Here is a 27,538-nt window from a genome sequence, read left to right as displayed (position 1 = left end):
TTGTCAGTGCTCAGCAATGTCCCTCCTTGCATTTCTCTGGGTGGGACAGGAAGGACAGTCGGGAGACCCAGCTGCGCTGTGCCAGCCTTCATTCTTTCTAGGCTGCAGATGTAAGGCAGAGCTTCCCGCTTCCATCTGCCAGGAGCTGACCCCGCTGGACTGTAGTAGCGGGCCAGTTACTTTCCATTAGGAAGTTCATTTTCAAGGGGTGAGTGGTGGTGGTGGCAGGGGTAATGAATCCATTTCACATTTTGTGCATCTGGGGAGTCTGATCTATATCCAACTAAAACTCAGAATAGATTCCCCATTCTGAAATGAGAAATGGCTATTAGACCTATATTTAGACTAGGGGTTCAGTGAGCTCAGAAATAATTGCTGGCCCTGGGGTGGAGATGGGGTGGGAGGAGGCTAATTTGGGCCCATTCTCAGGGTGGACAGCCTGGGGGAAGGCCAGGAGTCTCAGCCACTCTCTTTCTGTCCATTCAGGCCTCTGTTACAGCAACAGACAACCTCCAATACCAAAATGCCATTGCCTATGACAGACAAGCTCAGTAGATGGAGAACCTGGGAGAAGGATCTAAAAGTGTAGCAGCCCACAGGAAGGGGCAGCATATAGGTGGAGGGTCTTGTAACTGAGTGTTAGTCAGGAGTCTGTGGGTCACAGGGGACCTGGGACCTGGGCTGTGCAGCCCGAGAGCTGATGCTCAGATCTTAACTCGGTCACTTAAGAGTTTCGTCAAGTGCACTCAATATTCTCAAGCCTCCGAAAGCTATGCAGATTAAATGATATAATACATGTAAAACACTCAACACAGTCCTAGACCATCCACACCTAACACCCAGCATCTGTCCTTATAGGCATGACCACCAGGGCCAACTCATCTTTTGGGTTTGCTTTTCCTGAGACAGACAACATTACCCTTAACGCAAAGTTCAATTTTAAAATTCATCTTTAAAGGTTTCCAGATGTGTCCCTGTGATTGCTGAATACTTCAGCCCTCAGTTATCTTATAAGTAAGTGCTGGAAAAGGAGTCAGAACTGAAGAGAACCTGTGTTGGGACCTCACGGTCTTATTCCTAACCTGACCACTGACTCCACTGGGTGATGCCCTGTGGTCCCCAGGCCTAAAAAACCCCTCCCTATCAATAGAGCTTTGGCCACACAGCCAGCCCCAGAACTTTCCAACCAGTCCCCTGTCTCTTCTCTCCTCTCTTCAGCTATTCTGAGAGCTTTTGCTCTGCTCTTGAATTGTATAGGAAGGAAAAGAGGAAAACCCAGGCAAGTAAACTTTATTGCCCCAGCACCTGGAAAAGTTAAGAAAAGACAGGGAACACTTCCAACTATCTGATGAAATGAGGCCAGGGTTATCTGTGCTCTTTATTCAATCAGGGTCTCCCCTGACCTCTGTGAACAGGCATAACCACAAGTGCGCTGTGGGTCTGGGATAGGAGATCATGCTGGCTCCTCGCCAAGCACAAGAGGCTGTGCTGTGCGCTGGCATGTTGGGACATGAGTTGGCACGGCACGTCTGGAAGGCCAGGGTCAGGCAGTAAGGCCCAGCATGGTGGTATTTGGCACATAATCCAGCAACCCCTGCTGTGGCAGGGACATGAGGATGCAGCCTCCAGACACAATTAAACATGGGGCATTTGCTGAGTTTGCAAACAAACCTGCAGGATACAGGGCTGAGGCAGTAGCAAGAAAATGGATGTGACAATTCAGGGTAGGTAGCATGCCATACGTGCAATTCATTTTCTAATGCTTTTCTCCTCCATTAAGCCTACTTTGGATATTGCTGGGAATATAGCTTAACTTGGACCAGAGTCTGGGGCACAGTGGGGGCTGGTTTGGATTGTGTGCCTCCCCAGGAAAGCTCACCATGCCACTGCTTGCTGAGTTGTGGGACACCCCTCAGGGATGCTCACAGTTTAAGGGGAGAATCAAGGCACTTACAAGGTGCTAAGGAGGAGGGAAAGGCAGGAATTTGGAGTCTAGGTTAATTGACTCTGAACTTCACTGAGCATCAGAATCAACAGTAGAACCCTTAAAATGCTGATGCCTGGGCCAAGCTCTGAGCAGCAAAATCAAAATTCCCAGGAGCTGGGCATCTGTATTTTCTCAAAGCCCTGTACTGCTCTGCTCATTCCCCCACCCATGACCCTGTTAACGGGCTGGGTTTGGGACAACTGGCCTTGACCATAGGGAGCAGAGGAGTTAGTGATTTGAGGATTATGCATTTTGCCCTGGAATCTGAGCAATACGGCAGGTGGAAGGCTATGGGGCACAGGGACAGGGTGGGGCAAGCATAGCGATGACACTGGACAGCTGTACATGGCTTCCCCATTCATAAGCAATTTCACAGCCACGATTGCCTGTGACCACAATCTGGTGAGGTAGCCAGCTCAGGGATGACAGCCTCCAGTTTACAGATGAAGACACAGGTTGGGAGGGGTTAAGCGACTTGCTCAAGGTCACACAGCCAGTAAGTAGCAGTGCCAGGTCCCTAACACAAGGTGTCTGTGACCAACGGCTGCTCTGAGGCATGGTGCAGCCTCCTTTCTTCACTCCAGTCCCCTTGCTTGCAGGGGCCAGGTGACTGTAGCTCCCCCGTGATGAGCAGCAGCTGCCTAATTGATTGCAGAGGCAAGTTGCCCCAAACATCATGGACAATGATGAAGGCAGAGTTTGGCTTGGAGCATTTCCATTCAGATATATCTTATAATCACTCTTTGGCCAACATGTTTCCCTCACAAGGTCTGTCTCCTTCTACGTGACACACATCTCCAAATAAGCCTCTCTATCATCTGGGGCCTGGCAGGATTCTAGACAATCGCTCAGTGTGTTGGTGCAATGTCACCCTGGCCCAACCCAGCAGGGGCTGGTATGTCTGACTTCATGAGACTTTACGAATTATGGAATTGTTTCACTGGCTCCAGGGGCTGCAGACTTCAGAGCTGGCCACATCCCGAGGCAACTGCTGCCTGTAGCTTGGTAGGGAATCCACATCCTGTCTTGGGGCCAAGGGTATGGTCTGGAGACACAGAGCAGCAGGAGCCCACAGGTGGGCCAATTCTTCAGGACAACCTGAACCTCACAGGGCTTCCAGGCTGCTAGAACTGAGTAGGCCGTTAGTTCTGACACAGAGACCCTGTCAGATGCTCAGCTGTGGCCCTGTAGATTTGAAGGGAAGGCTATGGGCTTCCTAGGCCCATGTTTTCCGAGGGATATTTCCAGCTATGCTGAAGAATCAGTCTGACCTTGCAGACTGTCTGTAGATGGAGGAATTGGAAGGGTCATCTCAGCTTTCTGTGCCATTCACCCTGGTCCTGCCAAGGGAGAATCCAGCAAAACCACTGACATGCTAAGGCATCTTTGGCTAGCATGGGCCTTAATAAAGCCAGCTCTCTGAGGTGGAGGATGTAGCTGGAAAGGGGTCATTGAAGGCAGAAAAGTTGGAGAGAAAGCTCCACCCCATAGTGTCCATCTAAGAGCCCTGGCCTGGAAGGCCACCCTGGTCTGCCCTCATGTCCGGACACTGAGACTCAGCAAAGGCTGGAGAGGGCCTCCCCACCCCTGGTGCTTCTCTGGCCAATGCTTCTTCAAGGAGTGAAGGGAATCTGAAAACAGTGCAGACCAAATAGCTGCTGCGTCGATGAAAGGCGGGCTGGGGTCTGAGCAAAGGGTGGCATTGGTGACACCACAGGGTATGAAAGGTTAACTTTGCATGCCTCAGCACTCCATTATATTTTCCCTTCTTCTTCCTGCTTTTGTTCTTTATCAAAAATTGCCTAGTGGGCTCTCTCTCACTCATACTTCAGCATGAATGGGCTGGCGTCAGGCTGTTCCTGGCGGTGGCTGCTGCAGATTTGCTTTTGGGAGCAGAGTCAAGGAGCAGTTGTGAAAGTCCTGTGTTCCCAATGACTCCAGGAGCAGGGGACCCTGCCTGACCACAGCCCCTGCCTTTGGGGCTGGCCTTTTCTCCTTTCTCTCCACTCTCCTCCTTCCTGTCCCCTGTGATCAGCGTCCCTGTGACACTCATGTGCACGATTCTGTAGGAGCTATGCTTAGACCTTTTGTGATGCTTAGAGAAACCACCCACACCAATCCAGACCCCAGATCCAAGAAAACACCTGGGAAGCAGACAAAAATAACTATGAAAGCAAAGGTTGGCTGCACTAACCTAATTATATGACCAAAGAATCCCAGAGTTGGGTGAAAACTTAGTTGCCTAACCCAAACTTTTATTGGATATAACCACTCAATGCAGACATTTATGCTATGTGTTTGCCAGTTACACCCAATTTGAAGAAAAATAATAAGAATAACATCATTAAATATAATCAGACATGACTTATGAAAGGGTTTGATGCAACATTAAACTGTGTTTATTGGTACTGTTGTCCTAATTTATTGCTTGTGTGCCATGGTAATCTATTCATAATTACAAAAACAAAGAGCTGGGAGCATTCTTTACATCTCCTGGTGACTTCGCTTCTAAAGAGGTCCCTCCTCCACCCCGGCAGACAGTATTGAGCCACTTCAGGGTTTAGAGTTCTTAGGGAACCCTAAATGAATGGCACAGAAAGCTTGGATGGACCCTCCATCTACAGAGAGTCTGCAGGGTCGGACTTATTTCTCAGTACAGCTGGGAAGATCACTCAGAGATCACGGCTTAGAAAACCAGCCCATCTAGCTGGGTGTGGTGGCACGCACCTGTAATCCCAGCTACTTGGGAGGCTGAGGCAGGATAATCATTTGAACCCAGGAGACAGAGGTTGCAGTGAGCCAAGATCATGCCACTGCACTCCAGCCTGGGCAACAAGAGCAAAACTCCAAGTCAAACAAAAAGAAAAAAACAAAAGCAAAATAAAACCAGCCCATGGTATTCCCTTCAAACCTCCAGTGCTTGGCACCTGTGGGATAAGGTGTGCATTCCCAAGGCCCTCCAGCCAGACTAGACTCACTGAAGCCTTTGTGCATCTTGGTTCTTCTATAGTGAGGGGTGGTCCATCTACTACCCACCAAATGAGACCTGCGCACAGATGTTTATAGCAACGTTATTCATAATTGAAAACACTTGGAAGCAAACAAGACGCTCTTCAGTAGGTGAATGGATAAATAAATGGTGTGGTACATCCAGACAATGGAATATTATTCAGCTGTAAGAAGAAATGAGCTATCAAGCCATGAGGAGATATGGAGGAAACTAAAATGCATATTATTAAATGAAAGAAGCCAATCTGGAAAACCTACATTATGTGATTCCAACTATATGACCTGGAAAAGGCAAAAACTATGGAGATAGTAGAAAGATCTGTGGTTCAATGAGATATAATCTCATACCTGTCAGAAAGGCTATTATTAAAAAGACAAAAGATAACAGATGGTGAGGTTGCGGAGAAAAATGGACACTGATGCACTATTGGTGGGAGTGTAAATTAGTTCAGCCCCTGTGGAAAACAGTTTGGAGATTTCTCAAAGAACTTAAAACAGAACTACCATTCAACCTAGCAATCCCATTACTAGGTATCAACCCAAAGGAAAATAAATTGTTCTACCAAAAAGACCTGCACTCGTATGTTTATTGAAATACTACTCACAATAGCAAAGACATGGAATCAACCTGGATGCCCATCAACAGAAGACTGGATAAAGAAAATGGGGTATGTAGATACCATGGAGTACTATGTATCCATAACAAAGAATGAGATCATGCTTTTTACAGCAACATGGATGCAACTGGAGGCCATTATCCTAAGCAAACTAATGCAGGAACAGAAAACCAAATACTGCATGCTCTCACTAATAGGCGAGAACAAAACAGTGAGTACACATGTGAGCATAAAGATAAAGATGGGAACAACAGACACTAGGGACTACTAGAGTGGGGAGGCTGAAAAGGGGCTGAAGATTGAAAAACTACCTATCTGGTACTATGCTCACTACCTGGGAGATGGGATCATTTGTACACCAAACTTCAGCCACATGCGATTTACCATGCAACAAACCTGCACATATAAGTGTTGAACCTAAAATAAAAGTTTTAAAAAAAAAAATCAGTGGTTTTCAGGGGTTGGACAGGGTTGGGGGAGTGGAGAGGGATGAATGGGCAGAGCACAGAGGATTTTTAGGGCAGTGAAACTACTCCATATGATATCATAATGGTGGATAGCTTTATCTGTCCAAACCCATAGAATGTACAACCCGAGTAAGCCCTACCGAAAACTGTGGACTCTGGGTGATAATGATATGCCAATGTAGGTTCACTGATTGTAACAAAGGGACCACCCAGTTGGGGATGTTGATTGTGGGGGACAGTGGGAGGAGGCAGGGGGTTTATAGGACCTCTTTCTGTTCAAATTTGCTGTGAACCTAAAACTCCTCTAAAAAATAGTCTAATCAAAAATACTAAGTTAGAAAACAGGCTGTATACTACTCTTTTATCATTCCTTTAATGAATACACCTACATTCAAATGTCTTTCCTTGCTCTCATACAGCCAAATCTGACATGCCCAGGCGACGTGGAAGAAGGGGAAGGAGCAGAACTGCCACCAGTACTGGGGCCGCTGCAAAAGCTGAGGGACCCAATGTGGAGAGCCAGAGGTGGGGGAGGACGCAGAGCCCTGTGGCTGCGATGTCCGCGGTGGGCTGGAACAGAAAAAGGTTGCTTAGTGAAATTTGGCAATGGACACAAACTCACTTTCTCTCTCCTAGCTGTGCTTTTCCTGCAGGGACTGAGCAAGAGCAGTGTGTGCACATGTGGGAGTGCCAGCAGCACGAGTGCAATCCAGATGTGCCCAGGTCCATCTGTGTGTGAATATGCAGACACACCCGCACTATTTATCAATTAGTGTCTGCCACCGCCAGTGTCACCAGTTCTCTGCCTGATGAATGACACTGGGCTGGACACACCACACCCCAAGGTATTTACACTGTCCGCAGCAAAGCCCACCGGGGCTGTCAGTAAACATCCCCAGCATAGCCTCCAGGCACTGAATGAAGGGAGTGGGTCAGATGGGCACAGCCCTTGAGGACCCGGGCAGCTGCCGGCCAGTCTCTAGCAGTCCACCAAAAGAAACAGTTCCAGATGGTGCCTTTGAGCACATCCTCTGGGTAGCAGCCACTCCGCCCTAGCGCACAAGACATGGCTAGATTTCAGCCCCTACTCATCCCCTTAGCGAGGAGTCCTTGTGCAGTGAGCAACCTGTACAACAGTATACTGTGGCTCTGGGAGCACCTACACACACAGTCCCAGGGAAATGAGTGTATCTCAGAGATCCAGGAGACCCAAAACCAATCTCAGCTCTGCCTTACTTCACCAGCAGAGGTTGACCAAATAGATCAACCTCTCAGGGCTGCTGTTTTCTCATCTGTAAAATGAGAGGCTCCTTCCTGCTCTAACAATCCAAGATATATGGGAAATTGAGAGTACATTTCCCTTCCTTTCTCTGGGTTGCCCCCCTTTCCCTTCTTGAACTTGACCCAGCCCTTCCAGACCAGGCTAAAACTGAAAATCAATTTTAATTATAAAAATCTGTTTACTGTATCAATAAATCATTCTGGCCCGGCTTGGTGGTTGGGAGAAGGTTACACCTGGAACCAAGCTCATAAGTCACTCTCTCCCTCCGCCTTGATGCTCAGGGGCTGCCACCCCTCTGCTCCCTGCTCCAATATTCATCTCCGTCATTAGGCTGTGGGTTATTAATGATGTCCTGGGCTGATGGATTGGAGCCCAGATACTCTGAAACACATTTTGCTGGTTGTAACTTGATTTTCAGTGGACCCTTTGACAGCAAACCTTGATGGGCTTTTTCCCCTTTCCTTGGAGGGGGTAAAGAGGGGAGTGGGACTGTCCTTCAAGGTGGCCCCATTGCTGCAGGTAGGAAAGAGCTGGTGGCACAGACAAATGGGGTGAGCCTGCCTCTCCCAGCCCACTTACTAGGAGACAGCACAGTGTTATGTACATATCGGGTTCCCATGGCAATAAGAATTTTAAATTAATTAACTGATCAATTAATATTGTTGTTAGGGTTATTCCTTATGTGCACTAAGGAGAGAGGCACCATCTGCTTCAGATGGCATTTTGGGGGAAGGGAGAGCTCCTCTGCTGGCTTGAGCTCAGTGGGGAGGCTGGGGAGGAAGGCGAAGATGCTTGGTCTAAGGGGTCAAAGCATCAGCAGACTGCCAGACCCTAGAGACCACTTGTCACTCACGACTCCCTAAGGTCAGTGGTTCAAGTTCACACAACTCTGCATAACACCACAACCCAAGGCTTGGATACAGCTGGGAGCGGGAAGCCACAAGTACTGGGTGGCTAAGTGGAACCAATTTCTTTTACTAGTGCAGTTGAAGCCTCACTTCCTTATGTCATGTGACCCCTCGTAAGCTTCCAGTGCTTTATGTTAAGTCTGGACCCCTGAGCCTTACATCCAGGCAGCCTGCACAGGACCACTGAGGAAAACACAAGTCCAGATGAGAGTGGGAGGCTGAGCGTCTCCCCTGGGTAACCACAACTTTCCTGTTCTCCCTCATATCCATCTAGTTCGCAGAGATGCAAAACGGGAACACTTCTGTGGAAAGGAACCTGGCGTGGCTGGCCCACCACCAGTGGGGTGGGGACTGCAGGACTGGCCATGTCAAATGTGTTCTGGCCATCCCATCCACACACACCACCACCCTGCACAGGCTTACCAGGAGGCAAGTGTCTGCAGCACTTCTACCCTGCAAACCAGCAGCCCCATGGCACCCCATCAGAGCAGGCTGGGGCAGCAGCCTACCATTTACTAGAGACATGCCTGGGCTAAGTTACGAGTGTCTCCGAGTCTCAGCTTCTTCACTGTAAAGTAGGAGTAAGAAACTCTACCTGGGTTGTTCTAAGAACTTGTCACACACTAGTTCTGGTTTGGAAGCCTTTACCCATAGCTAGAAGATGGAGTGGAGCTGACACTTAAAACCTACCAAATTGTCCATTGTGTGCATTGATTTTGTGGAAGAGAAAATTAAAAGTAACACCCCAGACGAGATTTTAGGATTGTTTATGGGGCATTGGACTCAAAATCAAAAGGCCTGGATTTGAGAGCTGACTGCCACATATCGGCTGGGTGATTTCTGAGAAGTAATTTAACCTTTCTCATCTGTCACATGAGATAATGGTGCCAACTTCAAGGAGTTGCTGGGTAGGTTCAATGAGAGATTGTGTGGAAAATCGCTTGGGAAATAGCAAGTACTAAACAGATCCATGGCATCATTTCATTTGCTACCACTGTACCATTAGCAAAGATAATTTAGAGTTCGCCTGTATCAAGCTTTCTAGGGTGCATAAATGATAGTAACTATTAACTTCTTGATTCAGTTCTTTCACTGCCTTCCATTAAGGCACCAGAAGAGAAATCATTTTTCCTTTTTTGTTCATCCGCTCGTCATTATTTCAGATATCCTGCTGCACTCAGATACAAGACTGAAGAAGCAAGAGCATTATAAAAAAGAAAGAATGAAAAGAAAGAAGAAAAGCAACTGAGCCCAGAGATGGATCCCAAAGCTGAAGAATTGGTTTAATTAAATTGAAAGCTCTGGTGCTTGTGGTAATTGTTATGAAGGAATCCATATCCCATCAGAACCCTCTCCCCTGGAGTTTGCTCCCTCTACGTTCTCTGCAGCAGGTACTAAAATTGCTTTTATCTTTAGGGAGATGCAGCCCGCAGGGCCCAGAAATTATTGTGGGGTCAACTGTCTGGTGTGGGACTTGGGGAGTAGTACCTAATAATTCAGTCCAAACCTGGCTTTGACCTTGAATTTCCCCCACTTACACCTAACTCATTTTTTTCTGCAAATGAGGCCTCATATGCCCTGGTTTGCAGAGACACTTAAAAGTAGGCAGCGCTTGCTTTTGTGGCCACTCTGCTACCTCTGCTATACACAGCGGGAGCAGGCTTTATAATACCACCTAAACCACAGGCCATGCTGGGCTCCTAATGCCCTGAGCTACCCCACCTGCTCTTTAGGCATCATTTGGCTCTGGGAAATACTATCTGTCCTCCCTGGGTTTTTTGTTGTTGTTGTTTTGTTGTTGTTGTTGTTGTTTATTTGTTTGTTTAGACAGAGTCTCACTGTATCACTCAGCCTGGAGTGCAATGGCACAATCTCGGCTCACTGCAACCTCCACCTCCTGGGCTCAAGTGATCCTCCCGCCTTAGCCCCCCAAGTAGTTGGGATCACAGGCACCTGCTATCACATCCACCTAATTTTTGTATTTTTAGTAGAAGTGGGGTTTCACCATCACCAGCCAGGCTGGTTTCAGATTCCTGACCTCAAGTGATCTGCCTCAGCCTCCCAAAGGGCTGGGACTATAGGCGTGAGCCACTGAGCCCAGCCCTGTCTTTGTCTTTTAATGCTAATAGAGAAACTTGATCCCAGAAGTAGATAAAATCGGCTTTTAAACAAGGACAAATGCAATAAGCAATGGCAGGCCACAGGAAGCGGTTAGGTACAGTGAGTGGGAAGAGTGCTGAAGAGACCTGGGTTTGAGTCCCAACCACACCATATACCAGGTTCATAACTTTGAGAAACTCTGGGTGTTGAGTTTGAATTGTGCTTTGGGGTCAGCTGGGTCCTGCCTGATTGTCCAGGTTTCAAAAGCATTCTAAAACATCTAGATTGAAACAGGTTTTTTCCACACTTTTAAAAACACTATTTTGCTTACCAATTATCAAGCATTTGCTGGGTGTCTATCCCAGGCTAAGTACTGTGCTATACTGGTCAGGTCAGGCAATGTAGCACCTTAAAAATTGAAGAGAAGCGTTTGGAACTATTATTCATTCATTCAATTGAATGGTCAATTGGCATCATGAATCGAACAATTAGGAATTGGGTAGCAATACGCAGGGTGTGTGTGGGAAGGATCAGGTGGCAGGAGAACAGCAAGAAGACAGGATTGGGGTCATTTTCAGTCCTGGGCGAAGAATTGAGCCAGGATTCAGGCAGACAAGATCAGTGGGGTCCTTCCTAGGTATTTATGAATCTCTGAATCTCAAACTGAATACTCTGTGTAGCAGAAGCGAGTGTATACAGACCCTAGCAGATGTACATGTGAACCTGGGTAGTCCCTGAAGAATAGGACAGGACTCAGCTGCAGGTACTGTGCACTATGACCCTACCAGCCACACACATGGGTACTAACATTCTGGGCAGTTATCTAGAAGCCAGCAGCCAGTGCAGGATTGGGGTCCTAAAGGGCTTGGGGAATCCACAGACCACATGGTCACACCCTTAATATTGAAGAGCAGGGGAAACGGAGGTGCACACAGGTCCTAACTACCATGAAAAGGGATGGGTGGGAATAAGAAAAAGTCATTAGAAAAGAGGAGTTCTAAAATGGCTCAGAATCAAGAAGAAGTTGACTCAGTATCAATGTGTGGCTCAGCAGACATCAAATCCCATGATAAAGCCTTGTTTCCCTATGTTCACTGGGCTGGAACCCAAACTAAATCCAGCTCTAGGGAAAAAGAGAAGGTTTGGGATAAGCGTGTGTGTGTGTGTATATGTGTGGTGTATGTGTCTGTGTGTTTGGGTGTGTGGGGAGGAGGGTGAGCTGAACTTTAAAAATCCATGACAATCAATTATCACAACTATGTCCATTTTTCCAGCCTGCCAGCCAGAGTCAAAGACTGTGTGCATTTGAAATCTCCAACCTTTTAAAACATTATTGTGAAGTTGAAAGTTCCTAGTGTCTTTTGATTAAACATTATGCTAGGTAATGACTGTTTTACTTCTTATTCTTTTTCACTCCCTTCAAATTACTGATTGTTGTCTGACATTAGGGCCCCATTTGCTCTTAGGAAATTAACAAGCCTACGAAACTCTTAATGAATTGAAGCTCATCAAATGTTTGGAAACTATAGCAGTCTTAAGATTCTTTTCCTTTTAATCTATCTCTCTGTGAAATGTCTCATTTTTTCCACATACTCACTTGGATTCAGATAGCTGCACTTCAGGAATTAGATTTTGAGTCTTAGCTTATCTGAAGTATCAGGGAGTCAGCTGCCCACAGAGGTGCAAGAGCTTGAGAACTTGGGTGGTTTCTCCAACCAGCAACATGCTTACTGGCCTTCTGCATAAGCATCGACCTGGCTGCACCGAGTGATTTCTACTTTCCATCCAAGGATGCCTTGAGAGCTTTAATACATTTGAAAAGACATTTCTAGGGTACAGTCTGGTCATCAAACAGAACTACTTCCATTTTGGAATAAAGTGGGCTTCAAAGGGATTAATCTTGTGTATGGGCCATGCTACTTGCTAGGGAGTTGTGAGCTAATGGTGGGCATCCTTGAATCCCATCTTATCTGGATAGTTTCTCCTTTTCCAGTGCCATCTCCATCTAGCAGCAGACCATCTACAGAGGTTCCAGTTGAGACCTTCAGTTCTGTGAAGGGTGGGAATTCATGAAACCGTCACAAGGCTTGGGGTCTGATGAATATATAACCACCCAAGTAAGGAGCATCCAGGAGCAAATTCACACTATCTCTTGCCTCTTAAGTGAGGAAAAATAATCAGGTAACTAGGAAACCCTGAGCAAATGTCAGTCATCGGTTCACCTTGGGAAGTGGGGTTGTTATGCGCGTGTTTATGTTCAGGTGTGTCTGTAGGAGGAGCCTGATGAGGATGAAGAATAAAGAGCATAGCCCAAGGGGAACACTTTCCTCTCTGGTCAACAACCACTTCCCAGCCTTGGACAACCAACCACACAGTCTCAAAACCAGGTGTCCTTGGACACATGTGAATGGGGAGAGGGGTGTGCCCAGCTCACAGAGCCCTCAGCCCTAGAACAGCTCTGACCTTGACTTAGTACATCTTCCAGCTTATCATGAATCTAGACACATATGCCCCAAATAATCGTGGTAGAGGCTTTCTAGGGTGATCTACTGCTGTTAAGCTACATGGTGGAGCTGGGAACCATATGGCAATCCTTGGAAACATCATGCCCTCATCTCATGGTATTTAGATTCTCTGTCAGCTCAAAACTTAGAGCTCTGCCACTGGCTTACTATATGATATGGAATCTTGGCTCTTCAATCCTCGGAATGCAGGGAAATTGTTTTTTATATGTATTTGGAAAATGAGTGTACTATGTAGAACAAATAACACCTCAAACCAAATGGAGGCTGTTGCAAGTCCTCACCGTAATAAAGCAAAGGAAAGAACCCGTGGGGTTTCTGCCCATGTCTGAGAGCTGAATTCTGGCTTCTTTGCTCCTGCCTACTTCTCAGCAGCAGGACCTTGGCCATCAAGAGTTAACTCCATCTGACTCTAATGCACGCACTGCCACCCAGAACAATAAGCCGGGCAATGGAGAATCCTGCCAGGACCATTATTGATTGGCTTGCTTGATTAGTTGGTTAATTGAATATCACTGCTTTCTAATATAATTAAAACAAGATAAATACTGGGGCTTTGTCCCATAAGCAAGTGCCATTAGTGATCATGGTGCACACCGTGATTAAAAATGCAATAGACTGGGAGGGTTATTTATGAACTTGCCAGCCTCTAGTGCCACTCCATGGTTTGCAGGGCCTTGAGATACAACGTGGCTGGCACAGAACTCCCTAACCTGTCATGATTGCACTTGTCTCTTAAGAAAGTAATTTATTACACAGGGGAATGCATGCAGGTAAAACTACTTTAGGCTTGCCCCTAGCTTCTTTGCTTTAAAGTATCAGAGTGTGAAACTACAGCACCATGGAAATACCATGCATGACAGTTTCCTCTTTGCCTCACTTTCCTCAATCCCAAATATAAGACTGGCTCCTTGCCCACTCTGTGCAATTCTTTATTTTACCCTCATCCAGTTTCATCATGAGTTTGAAATTTTGTTTGGATCACTGGTCTGCTCATGAAACACTTATGAAAAATTACCTGAAGCAAGGCTAGTTGGAGTGTGGCTGGTAGGAGGGGCATGGGTCTTATTTACATAGGAGCACAAGGGATCACCCCACAGGCTGCGAAGAGAGAGAGCTAAATGCTTCATGTGAACAGCGTAGGTGCCTATGGACTAATCTACTCCCACATGACATCTCAGACTGCTGGTGCCTCCAGGAGGAGGAAGGCTGCCAGGCTTCCTGGATGACAGATCTCAGCCCTCTTTTGTTGGATAGCATCTGTTGCTTCCTCAGTTGACCAAGGAATGTTTGTGGCATGTCAACTGCTGGCCTTCCTGGTGAATGTGTGGTGTGGGGAAGGAGTATCATGTCACCTTTCCTGAGTCCCACTTATTGATGTCTCAGCTGTCCCTGCTTCTAGCAAGGGGACAGGGTAGCACTTCATTTAGGGCTGGTGAGAGTCTCAGTTGGCACGGCACTTGGAATACCTCCAAAATGGGGGGGGGGGCTATATAAAAACAAAGTATTATTATTCTATTAGCTTTTGGTCTTAATATTTGGAATGTGTTCACATGACACTGGACACATGTGTCCTCCCCCACCTCTGGTTCTCCACATTGGGTTCCTCAACCTTTGCAGCTGCCCCAGTATTGGTGGCAGCTCTGCTCCTTCCTATTCTTCCATGCCCCCTAGGTATGTCAGATTTGGCGGTATGAGAGCAAGGAAGGACATTTGAATGTAGGTGTATTCATTAAAGGAATGATAAAAGAGTAGTATACTGCCTGTTTTCTAACTTAAACTCTTTTCGAATAGACTTTTAGAACAGTTTTAGGTTCACAGCAAATTTGAGAAGAGGTCCTATAGACCCCCTGCCTCCCCCCACCATCCCCCCTCCCACCACAGTCTTCCCCACAGCTCCACCAGACCGGGGAGCAAACATTACAGACCAGATGAGAGTGAAAGGACGCTGCTCATGATGCCTACAGTGGCACGGGACACCGCATCAGCTCTCTTCAGAACTGGGTAGTGTTTTGATGACAAGTTAGGCATGTCTGAAATGGCCAGCAGGATCTGAAGGTGCAGATGCAATCTTATTGTAGAAATAACAAAAAGCTGACCCAGTGGTGGGACTCTAACACATTGATTTTTTTTTCTGCCAAAAAAAGACTTTTTTTTTTCTGCCAACTGTTGCCCTTCCAAAAACATATCCCTCTGCAGGTTTTATTTTATTTTTATCTTTTTCTGGGAATGTGGCTTCATTTTGTTGTCCTTTTCCCTGAGTGGCTGCCAGGTTTGGATGAACAGGAACACGCTGCTGGGATGTCTGATATTGCTATTGCTAGAGAGAAGAGAAAGGAATGAGGCAAACAGGAAGTCCTGCAGAGGGGAGAGGGAGCTGTCCCTAGTACATTACGGGAAGTCAGTGCTGAGGCCCCTACTTTTAATGGGAAATCACAAAGAAACGTGCTTGAGGGGTTGACAAGAATAATAAAAAACACCAGCATGCTCAGAATCCATTCGGTTCACCCTCAGGTTTCTAAGAACTAAACTCATCGTTCTAAATACTTACTTGGAGAGAAATCACTATATGTAAAGAGACATGTATATATGAAGAAACAAGGACATAGCCCTACCTACACTTTTATTTTTATTTTGCCATAAAATAAATGCTTATTAATTTCCATACCACATATGGAAAGAGCTGCCACATGTGAATTTCTTTTAGCAACAATTGCCATGCCTGTAACTCCTTAAGTTATATGTACCACGGGAATAGTTTCCAAATAAGAACCCAGAGAAAGGGAGAAATTCACAGATAATAGCTTAAAAAGTCTAGAAATTACAGACCGATTGAGGTCAGCAAGAAGTAAGTTATTCAATATATCCCCTGAGGGCTAGAGCCAGACTTTCCCCCATGATTCCAAAATTACTTCGCAGTTTCATTAGGGTGAAAGGCAGTGCAGCCTCATAAGTTCAGAAAGTAAAGGTTGTTCCTTAAAATTTAGATGGACTTGCCAACCACTTAGGATGGCATTTTGACATTCTGTCCCTGCTCATCAAAGAAATTGCTCAAATTTGTGGGATAGAGGAATGAGAGCAAGAAGTATTTTAATTGCAATATTTTATGCTGTATATATGTCAATACCTCTATGAAAATTCAGGAAATCAGTACGGCTAATAAACCTGATGTACTGGCAGAATCATTTACAATGTGGAGGAGCTGTCCTCAAGTTCTGGTGCTGAAATACAGAACCAAAGAATTTTATCATTTAAAGTGCCTACACAATATGAATGAATGTTTTCTCCTGGCTCTGAGTAGAGTTGCTGCTCAACCATCTATGACCAATATAAAGCTGAATGAGTACTTGTTCCATCACTAGAGAATTAAAGAAAAATGTTTTTTGAAACTTTTCAATGCAGTGGAGATGAGTAGTACTGACTTATATCTGGTTCTTATTTTTTTCCAAGACACATAGAAATGGAGCTTCCTCACCCCCTTGCAGTTATGTGAGGCCATATGACTATCTAGTGTAATGTAAGTAAAAGTGAAACGTATAACTGCTGCACCAAAAGACTGAAGTCACTGTGTGACCAGTCAGCTCTTTTCCCTCCACAGCAACAATAATATTGACCATGTTTGAGACAGCAGAGTCACAAGAGGGAATTAGCCTAAATTCCTAAGTGCCCATCTGGAAAGGATCCTCCTTGGAAGATCTGTCAGATCCATAGTAAACTTTGAATGAAAGAGAAATAAAATGTTATGTGTTAAAGTTCCTGAATTTTTGAAGCTTATCCTAATCTACCCTATCTCAATATACTAAGTTATTCATCTGGATGTCTAAAAAACATGACCATCACAATAAAACCTTACACTGCTATCAAAGACATGAAATAAATAGATAGGGAAACCAGGAACTTTAGTCACTTAGGAAAAAAAAAAAAAAAAAAAAAAAAAAACAAGAAACATACCTGACAATGTCCCCTCCCTCTACCCCAGTGGTGACTGGTACATAGCTTTATTTGGGAAAGCTATGAAGGAAATATTTCCAGAGGCTGAGGCACCTCTTTGGTATAGAAGTCCATTTCTCCACTGCCTTTTAAATGGTCAAAGAATCCATATTGAATTTCTGATAATTAGAGTTCTATGTATAGAGAAGCCAAGGTCAACATCACTGTCATGAAATGATGGATGTAACTATCAAGCAGAGGTCAAAGAGGATGAGGATGCAACAGAGACCATGGGATGTGGTCAACAGGAGGTCACAGGCTACCTTTTCAAAAGAGTAGCTTCATTGGAAAAACCAGATTACAGAGGGTTGGGGAAAGAAAGGTGGAAAAATGAAAGTAGAAACTCTAAACTACAGACTCAAATTATGTAGTGGTAAAGGAAAAAAACAAAGCTGTAGTTTAAAAGAGAAAAATAAAACTTGAGTTTGATTGAAGGTAGAGGCGAAAAAACAGACGATAGGAAGAAACACAATATTTTGAAAATTTGGACAGAAAATCCCATGTATGCTTGAAGGAATTAGGGATCAGAGCACAGGTGGAAGACACTTGTTATCAGGAGGGGAAACACATGAGGGTTTAGGTAGGTTTTTCTTCTGCATTTCTCACTTGAGTCAGTGCATCAACACAACTAATTTCTAATGGCCAAGAACTCCAGAAATCTTGGCAAACACATTTTATGTCCTTCAGGCTTCCCTGCATTCTGTTATCATCAATGCTATTTAACCTACTCAATATCTCTTAACCTATACCTTTGTCTCCATTTCTACAGCCTTAAATCATGACCTTAATTTTGATGGAGCTATTCAAATCATGGCTTTACAAGTACATTACAAACTTCTCAGTTTCTCATCTGTAGATCTCAGTTTCTCATCTCATTTTATTTTCCATAAAATGGAAATAAAAACAATTAATTTTTATAAGCACTGCTGTGAAGATTAAATTAAATAAGCCCCTGGCAGTGGATCACAATAACTTCTTCCTTGGTCTCCCTAGCCCTGGATTTCCTAGTTTTTATTTATTCACTATTTTGTCACCAGAATGATCTGTTTGATCTGCTTGACCATCAAGTCTTGTCTAGTTTCATTCCTGCTTAAATCAAGTCAGTTGGTCTCTATTATTTAAAGAGTAAAATCCAGGGGTTCTTTTAGCATGATACTAGAATATAGGATGATACAATTGTTGTCCAACTCTTCAGGCTTCACCAGTCTCTCATCTCAATTTATGTCCCAGCAACATTACACTTCTTATAGCTTCCCTTAAGACACCATAATGTTTCAAAGTTTCCTATGACTTTGTAATGCTGCTCCTTCTGCCTTAAATATCCTTATTCTCTCTGGTTTTCTCAGCAAAATCCTATTCATCCTTGAAATCCTGCTCATATTTGGCCTCCTTAAGAACCTTCTTCATCACTCATTCTCCATGTTACCTCTCCATAATGTATTCACTTTAGTTGTCACACTTAATTCATTATATTGTCATTTATGTCTTTACATGTCAGCTTTCAATAATCATGAATGCTTTGAAGGGCAGGCCGTGTTTTATTTAACTCTGTAACTCTCTTTCCTAAAGCCATATTTACTACCTGGTAGGTATTCATCAAATATTTGACAAATGAATAATTGAACAAATGCATCTGCCTATATGGAGCAATCATAAAATGGCCATGAAGATGATCCCTACATAGCCTTCATCTTCATGGAGCAGACATCATCCACTCTGAGTGATGTCTGTGTTTCTGGAATTGTTGAAAGTGGAAGCATTGGAACCTAACATTGGGGGAAAATATAATACACTAAGCTCACACTGGAAACTCTTTGTTTGGAACTGGAACCCTTTAATTCATGCCTCATTGGTTTTGAATACACACACACATACACCTCTCCTGTCACTTTGTCTCCAGAATCATAACATTACAGGCTATTTCAACCTTGAGAATTGCAATCAGCTTTGCTGACTGACCTCAACTATGTACTGCTCAACTTTTCTTCTGACCCTGATTCTAGAATATAAGGGAAGCCATACTGATGAATAGCAAGATCTTCACTTAGTTATCTGCTGGGGTAGTATCATGCTGCATGGTAATTCAGCTTAGAGGCAAAGAGGAGAGGGGAGGTAGATCAGAGAAGCTGATGGCCATAGTGTTGACTGAGAACCTAGAACTCCCTAGATGAGTTTCCTCTCCATAGCCACAACTTGCTATAAGACTTAAGCTTGTTTCCCCCTGTTTATAAAATGGGGAGAACTCTGTAACACCAGCTCTCATCTATGTACAAAAATAAAAAATGGAAAGAGACAACCTCCAGCTTTTAAAGTGCTGAAGGGGCTTTAAGCGGCAACTAAAGTCCGGAAGTCTCACTTGAGGAAATGAGAACTTATGCTCATGTAAAAACCTGGGTGAGAGTGTTTGTAGGAGCTTTATTTATCATTTGAACTAGAAACAGCTCAAATATCATTCAACTGGTGAATGGGTACACTGAGGTTCCCCCATGCCATAGAATACTACTCAGCAGTAACAAAGGGGCAACATGGATAAATGTTAAAAACACCGTGTTGAGTGAAAGAAGCCAATACAAAAGACTATATATTGTGTAATTCCATTTCTAGGAAATTCTAGAAAAGGCAAAACTATGGTGACAGAATACAGGTCAGTGATTTCTAGGTACTGGAGACAGGGAGAGAAGACTGACAGCAAAGGCGCATAAAAGAATTGTGTGGAGTAATGGCAATATTTATATCACAAGTGTAGTGGTAATTATACTAATGTGTGTGTATATATATATTTCAAAATCAATAGGTCTTAGAATATAAATAATTTTGGACTTACAAAAAAGTTGCACAAGTAGTAGAAAGAGCTTCTATATCCCCTTCTCCCAGCTTTTCCTAATGTTAAGATCATATATAGCCATGTCCTATGCTCAAAACCAGGACATTAACATTGGTACAATACCATGACCTGAGCTCTAGGCCTTATTCTAATTTCACCAGTTCTTTTTAATTTCTTATTCTTTTCCAGGGTCCCCCATTCCATGTAGTTGTTATAACTCCTTTGTAACCTCATCATCTCTCATTTCTACCAAGTTCTCAATCCTTCATCGTCTTTATTACTTTGACACTTATGATGAGTACTAGTTAGTAATTTTGTAAAATGTCTGTCAATTTGGGATTGTCTGAGGTTTTCACATGATTAGAATGACTTATATATTTTTGGCAAGAATACCACAGAAGTGATATTGTGCTCTTCTCAGTGCATTTTTTTTTTTTTTTTTTTAAGAGACAGGGTCTCACTATGTCACCCAGGCTGGTCTTGAACTCCTGGCCTCAACTAATCCTCCTACCTTAGCCTCCCAAAGTGTTGCAATTACAGGTGAGAGCCATAGCACCCAGCCTCCGTGCATCATATCAAATTGTCATGATGTTGTCAAGTCTTGTTATTGATGATATTAACTTTGATCACCTGGCTAAGATGGTTTTTGCCAGGTTTCTACACTATAAAGTAATTATTTTACCTTTGTAGTTAATAAATATTCAGGGTGAATACTTTGAGACTATGCAAATATCCAGTTTCTCCTCAAATTGTTGCCCACAATTTTGCATCCAGTAGTGACTCTTCTATAATTATTATTGTAACATAATTAAAAATTTTTCTTCTTTTCTTTCACATTTTGAATTGATTTTATCTTCTAATTGTTTAAAATCTTTTTATTTTGAAGCAGTTATAGAACCACAGGAAGTTGTAAAGATAGTACAGACATGTTCCACATACCCTACACCCAGCTTCCCCCAATGGTTGTATTTTACAAAATCTTAGTATACTATCAAATCAAGAAATTGACATTTCTTTAAAATGTGAGTATAGTTCTATGCCATTTTATTACATGTCTAGTTTCATGAAACCACCACCACAATCAACATCCAGAACTAGTCCATCACCACCATAAAACCAGACACTTAATATTGGTAATCAGATGCACATTATACCTCAGTAAAGCTGGCAAAAGACTGAAACCAAAAACCACCCAAACACTGCCAGGATCATATTATACTAAGCACTCTATAACTATCAGCTCTCATACTGTTGCTGCTTTACCACAGAGATAGGCTAGCCCCAGAAACAAACAAAGGGGCAAGGGACCTCTCCTTTTGCATGCCTCCCTGATTGCTGTTATTCTGGATGGATTAGATGGAAATGAGTTGCCAGCACCTGGGTCTAGCACTCCTCTAGCTCTATTGGAGTGACCCCAGGGCTGTCACCCCCCTGCATGTGACATGTGACTCTCATGCATGTCAGCCTGGGCTTTCTTTTGCCCCCATTTTCCCTCTCTGCAGTGACTATATTTTGTTATTTGCATATACCGAGTGCATCTTGCTTCCAAGTCTTTTCTGTTGCTGTTCCCTCTGTCTAGAGTGTTCTCCTTGAAGACATGCAGTGGCCAGCTCTCATGTCATTTATTCAGAAAGAGCTTCCTGGGCCACCCAGTCTGAAATGGCCCCTCCCTGCAACCCTTAGTCCCAGTTTCTCTCTGTCATGTGACTCTGTGTTATTCCATTATAGCACTTATTGCTGGAAGAAGCTGTCTTGGTTATTTATTCTCTGCTGTGTTTATTGTCTATCCCTGGTCCCCTCCAGAATGTAAGCTACATAAATGCATGAGCATAGCCTGTTTGGTCCACTGCTGCCTCTCCACTCTGTCAAAGGAATATGAGTGGGGACTTTCTAAAACTGTTCACACCCCCAGAAGAGTTTTCCTGCCACCTTCCTTCTCATTCTCTCTCCTCTTTTCTTCTCTTTCAGCTCTCTGTCTGCTCCCGCTTCTAACACACACCCATTGAGATGGAAAATAAAGTATAGAATATCATTAGTGGAATCACAAGCAAACCCAGAGACTTCCTCCTACTCCCAGCCTTTTCTGCAATGACCCTCTCCTTCCCCACCCTTTCCCTTGGCGCCCTGCCTGTTGTTGATGGGTGCCTCCAGGAGGAGTGCCCACAAAGCAGGACCCTCCCTGAGTCGTTCCTAAGCAGCTTATTCATGAACTGCATTTAAGCTAATAGAAAAGGTTTCCCCGGAAATCTTCAGGCTTCTTGCTGTTCCCACTCTTCCCCTTTGCCCTGCTGCAATCTGGTTAGCCCTGTTATTATTATTTCTGTGGAATGGCATATATCCGTGCCATTAACTCTACATATTTCTAGCGGAAAAAGAATGGAGAGGAAGAACAGACTGATTATTTACCAAAGAAAAGACATTTTTTTCCTCTCTCTAGACAGCCAGGTAGATTTTCTGAACTCATTTCTGCCCTGGAAACGGGGCTCCTGTTTCTGAAATGAGTCTTCTGTGTTGGGGGTGGGCTCTGTTTTTATGGCCAGTGGGTAATAGCATTTTCTGATTTATGAATTGGCGTCTGAGGGAGCTGCTGAGCCTCTAGATGGATTCATCATGGGAAGAACAGCCATATAAATACTCCTGTCGCATAAAATTATTGTTCTCATTTTGATTTTTAAAGAATTTTCTTTTGTAAGATGGTGGGATTGAGAAGATATTAGTGAGGAAGCAAGAGAGGAAGGAGTCACTTGGCCCCTTTTTCCTAGAAGGCAAACATTTTTGTCTGGATATTCTCCAGAAACACTGGGTTGCTTAGAAGTGAATTACTAGAATGATTTATTTATTCAGGAAATCCTTGGCACTGCTTAAGTGGGGGAAGTTGGATCTCAGGAGTTTGACCCAGGCTCCAACTGGAAATTTTTTTTTTAACTGGTGAAGAAAAGGTCATTTCATGTAAGTTCCTCCCACCTTCCCTAAATCAGTGTGAAGATTCATTTAAATGCACCAGATGCTTGTGAGTATCTGCACGGCACCAACCACCATGCAGGTCCCGTGAGGGCTGCAAGCCAATTATAAGCCCTGGTGTCTGCCCTGCAGGAGAGTGCAGTCTGGAGGATGAGTGTGAGGATGACTCAGTATAGGACACAGGCTTTGAATCACGCACAGGATTTCCCTGGGGAGATGAGTCCCATGGTGTCCTGAACAGATGGCAGGATGAAAGCAGAGGCTCAGGTGGGAGGACACATACCATGTGGCTGCCCAGAAAATGAGAAACTGTTGGCGGTTTATGCTTTGTGTTTCAGACTCTTCTCTCCAATAAACCTGTAACCTCTCTTAGGACAAGGACCTTGCCATAGACTTGTTTGGTTCCTACCCCTTTTCTTCCCTGACTTTGAGGCTTAATACCTAGGAGGGAAGGAGAAACCACACTGTTTTCTAAGAAAAGCCAGATAGCATATAGCATATATATTTTAGACTTTGCAGAGGCCATATGGTCTCTGTCTCAACTATGCAACTCTACTGTTGTGGCCAAAGCAACCGTAGACCACACATGTAAATGAATGGGTGTGACCAAGTTCCAATACAAGTTTACTTCCAAAACCAGGTGGTTGATCAGATTGGGATTGTTGCTTGCCAGCCTCTCTACTGGGTGAAAAATAGTGCCTGTTGAATTGAGTTAGAGGGATGTCAATTAATAACAAGTGTACCTCACTTTTTAAAAATATCAAATATGACTTGACAAAGTACACAAATGTAGAACATGTGAAAAGAGTTATTTTCTATGCAGAAAGTTCCTGTGGCCAAATAACATACAATCTGTTCTATGAACACATGTCAAGAAATAGCCTCTTACATACAATCTGAATTTCAGAATTTTCTCCAGTGTGCAAGATATTGCACAGACACTATCTTTTTGCATGGCACCAGACTTCAGAGGGCAGTAAAAGGGAAAGAATCTCCCTTCTCATTTTATAGGCCTGAGGAGGGGCTGTTGCAGGGCCTGAGACAAGGGACTGGGAGGCAGATTCTTCTGGATGGGGGCAGCTCAGGCTGTTGGGCTGTCTCTAACCAGTATGTCTAACTATGGGAGGCTTCTGTTCATTTCTTTATTTCTTTGTTTTCATGGCAGAATAAACTCCAAATTCCAAGGGTCAACTAAGTGCCTACCACCAGCCCATGCATGGCCACAAAAAGCCTTTGTGTCATCAGTCAATGCCAACTAGTTAATAATGACCAGCCTCTTCACTAATGGCCCGAGGCAGGGGTCCTCAGGGCAGCGAAGGCCCTAGGAGAGACACTTGCCAGCGGCTGCATGGGGAGAATGGTTTGCAAGAAGCATATCTGCTGGCCACTATCAAGGGCATATCCACCCATGCTCAGCTCTTTAGAAAGGTAGTAATTAGTTTTTTCCCCTTCGGTGCTCACGGTGAATGCAGCAGAATCTGGTATTTGGAGAACCATTGGAGTCTGTCTCTCTCATCTTGATTTGCCTGAGGTTTATGTCTATAACTAAGAAATATCAAGACTACAAGGTAGTTCAGGGGTTGTATTCAGCTCCCAAGGAGATAAAAGAAACTTTCACATGTCAGGGCTTCAGGCAAGGAGAGGCCACTGCAAAGGAAGGTTGATTGTGACACAGCTGGCTGTACCACACTGTGTCTCCTGCAAACTGCAGGTGGTGATAACAATGACTGAATAGTAAGCTCCCAGAAGGTATAGAGCTTGTCTTGTGCATCTTTGGATGTTCTAGCATGAAGACATATGTACAAAGTTACAGGGACAAAGATTTCTAGACCTACAGAGTCCATTGTGGTCATCTGGAAAGTGCTTCCTTACTGGTGAGTGGTGCACACTGTGATGGGCCAACGTGTGCCACCAAAGTGAAACTTTCAGCCATTGGGGCAGCTGGAAAATACCTCATTCCCTCTGGTCATTAGGGGACCTCCATCACTCGGGCTAGCTACACAAATACATTCATTTTCCATGTGTGTTTTAACATACTGACAGGTTGGAAAGCATTGATCTGCTCTACACATGAGAAAATTAAGGCTGGGCATGGTGGCTCACACCTGTAATTCCAGCACTTTGGGATGCCAAGGTGGAAGGATCACTTGAGTTCAGGAGTTTGAGACCAGCCTGGGCAGCACAGTGAGACCCTATCTCTATCAAAAATTTAAAACAAAAAATAGCCAGGCATGGTGGTGTGCCTATAATTCTCAGCTACTTGGGAGGCTGAGGTGGAAGGGTTGCTTGAGCCTGGTGGGGTTGAGGCTGCAGTGGGCCATGATCATACCACTGCATTCAGCCTGGGCAACAGAGTGAGACCCTGTCTCAATGAAGAAAAAAGAGAGAAAATTGAGACTTGGAAGTCATGGTCTCACAAGTCAAGAACTTGAATCCAGTTAGCTTTACTCTGTGTTTAATACTTCACCTGCTGCTCCATAGCCACCACAGTAAACTGTCAACAAATAACTGTAGAAGGCAAGTTGTTGAGATTGAGAAATCACTTAAAAACTAGTGGAGGGAGAGATGATGACATTAGCATGGCTTGAAATGGGAGCCAGATGCCCAGAGCTGAAGCCAACATATTGCCAGTTTATACAAGGCATCCTTCCCTAGGTTAGTGACTTTCATTTTGACCATGACTTATGGAAAGAGATATGTTTTACATTGCAACTCAGGGCATACATACATGTCCATATATAGTTTCACAAATAGTAGTTATCCTTACTAGGTTTGGTGGCCACTATTCTATTTGACTTTATTCTATTCCATTAAAAAAAAAATTCTGGTCATGACCCTTTAAATTGATTTCATGACCCACTAAATTGATTTCTTGACCCACTAATGTGCCATGACCAGCAGTTTGAAAAACACTGGCTTGACCCTATTCCAGCTCCCCTTCCCTCCTCAAAGGCTGGGAGAACAGAAGGTGAATGTGGAGACAAAGAATGAGACAAGAGATTGAGAGATTGAGATAAAAATAAGGAAGAAGGTGGGAGAAATACCAAAAATAGTGGAGGGGATAAAGGAAAAAATGGAAATTAAATGAGAAAAAGGGAGAAATGAATGAGAAATGGGAGACATAATGAGAAAAGGCAAACCCTATGCTGACAGATTCATATCCATGAAAACTGCTCTCCAGCTCCACAGTCATTCTGGTCACATTTATACAAGAATCTTCCCTGCCAGCATTAATGGCCATAGCCTTGATAATGCTGTCTGCCTGTCTGGGGATTTCATATCTCTCAGCACCATCTCAAATTCCTATAGTGACTCTCAGAGAGAATCTTCCATCTGTTCTTCAGGAAAAGAACAGAAAAGTCTAGAAGGCTATGGGTAAATTACCAAGGAATAGAAACTGACCACACCCACTCTACCCACTCCTTTGCACTGTGGGTTCTATAGACTTTGAGCTGAGTCTACACAACCAACTCTTGGTACAAAAGAGATTGTTTTATAAGGTAACAGAAAAGTGAAATTCAGAGATTGAGGTAAAGTTAATTTATAAAGAAGCTGCAAGTTTACATACTCCAATAGCCAGAGGTCTCTAACTGATTTTGACTGCACACTTCATAGTAAAAAATTCTTTGAGCATGCACGTACAATGCACATATATTTATTTACAAATAATATATATGCTCTGCTCATTAGCATCATAGCACTATCAAACCTTTAAAAAATTAGGAAATGAAGTGAGATAAAGATAAAATAGCATCTTAATTTGTATTTGATTTTATAAAGGAGTGATACAAAACATTTTACTATCACCAATAAAATTATTATAATGGTAAGAATGATGTGCTGGAATTGGTTTTATTATTGTTTAACACATTCGTTTAGCACTTAGTGATACAAGGCTCTAAGGTCTAAGGTTCAATGTATTTCCATACTTTGTTTTAATGGCTGTCATAACTGAAAAGGACACCTCACATAGATGCAGAGATGCAGAAAAGTGCATTGTTGGCTATGCTGAATAAATCAAGATAGTTTTCTTTTTCAGTCTCATGCACCAATTATGTGAAGAACTGTTGTTGAAATTCAGCTACTAGATTTCCATCTTCTCTGATGTCAATCAGCTCTTTCAACTAATTGGAGGGTGCTGAATTTTTATACTTTTTAAACAAAGGGGTCAAAATTCTCTGAAACTCTTCATTTGGAAGATTTTTAAGCAGGTAGAAGGTTCTGTTTCCAAGTTTTAAAAGTTTTAAGATATGAATTTTTAAGGTGTCACATTTACTCATTATCGGCAACAAAATCACATAATGATGAAAATATTTCCAAACATTTTTCTTTTCTCCCCAAATGATCTCCCCATGCCATAAATCCTTCTGAAAGTACTTACTTTCTTACCCATTTTGAATGTATTACCTTTATATTGGAGGGAAAGATTATGTGTTTGTTTTTTCAAAGTTACCAGCAAAGTGGCATACTCTGACAGCTGCTTGTCAGAAGTGAAAAGATCAGCAAATGTGGAACATTTTGGTTCTTTTAAAAGAAAAATGGTTAATTATGTTTCCATAAGCAGCAGACCTCTGTGTTGCACAAAAAATTTCCATGGTCACTTGTACATCATTGCAAAGTATTATAAAGATTTTATTTAAAGGATTGTTTTTATAACATTGATAATATCTGTCACACATAAATTGCAAATTTGTTGTAGTATGTTGAAACTGACTCAGCCAGTGAGGATGCCAGTGTCAAGCCCCCCAAGATGTAGGGTTCCCAGCATCTCTGTGCCTCCCTAATGCATGAATGACTGATGCATAGAGCAAGGCAGGCAGACACTAGCTAGCATCAACTCTATATTAAACACAAGTAAAACCAGATTTCTT

The 27,538-nt window shown here is 43.5% G+C and overlaps 3 protein-coding genes and 1 long non-coding RNA gene across 4 annotated transcripts in view; 2 read left to right on the top strand and 2 right to left on the bottom strand.

Moving 5' to 3' along the window:
- Nucleotides 1-27,538, bottom strand: part of PLXNA4 (plexin A4) — a 450,027-nt gene that overhangs the window by 130,318 nt on the left and 292,171 nt on the right. The gene's annotated exons all lie outside the window — the stretch shown is intronic.
- The window catches only part of PODXL (podocalyxin like), a 1,065,326-nt gene that overhangs the window by 755,212 nt on the left and 282,576 nt on the right, over nt 1-27,538 (bottom strand). The gene's annotated exons all lie outside the window — the stretch shown is intronic.
- LOC126950803 (basic proline-rich protein-like) overlaps nt 1-27,538 on the top strand; it is a gene marked incomplete at its 3' end in the record, with an annotated part of 538,772 nt that overhangs the window by 231,511 nt on the left and 279,723 nt on the right. The gene's annotated exons all lie outside the window — the stretch shown is intronic.
- LOC126949738 (uncharacterized) lies at nt 6,217-9,647 on the top strand. The gene is made up of 3 exons (XR_007723959.1): nt 6,217-6,258; nt 6,717-6,925; nt 9,434-9,647. It is a non-coding gene; the product is annotated as an uncharacterized LOC126949738 (long non-coding RNA).

The sequence above is a fragment of the Macaca thibetana genome, chromosome 3 (genome assembly GCF_024542745.1).
Source record: "Macaca thibetana thibetana isolate TM-01 chromosome 3, ASM2454274v1, whole genome shotgun sequence".
Classification (NCBI taxonomy): Eukaryota; Metazoa; Chordata; class Mammalia; order Primates; family Cercopithecidae; genus Macaca; species Macaca thibetana.
The sequence above is the reverse complement of the archived record's forward strand: the minus strand, read 5'-3'. Positions and strand labels throughout refer to the sequence as shown.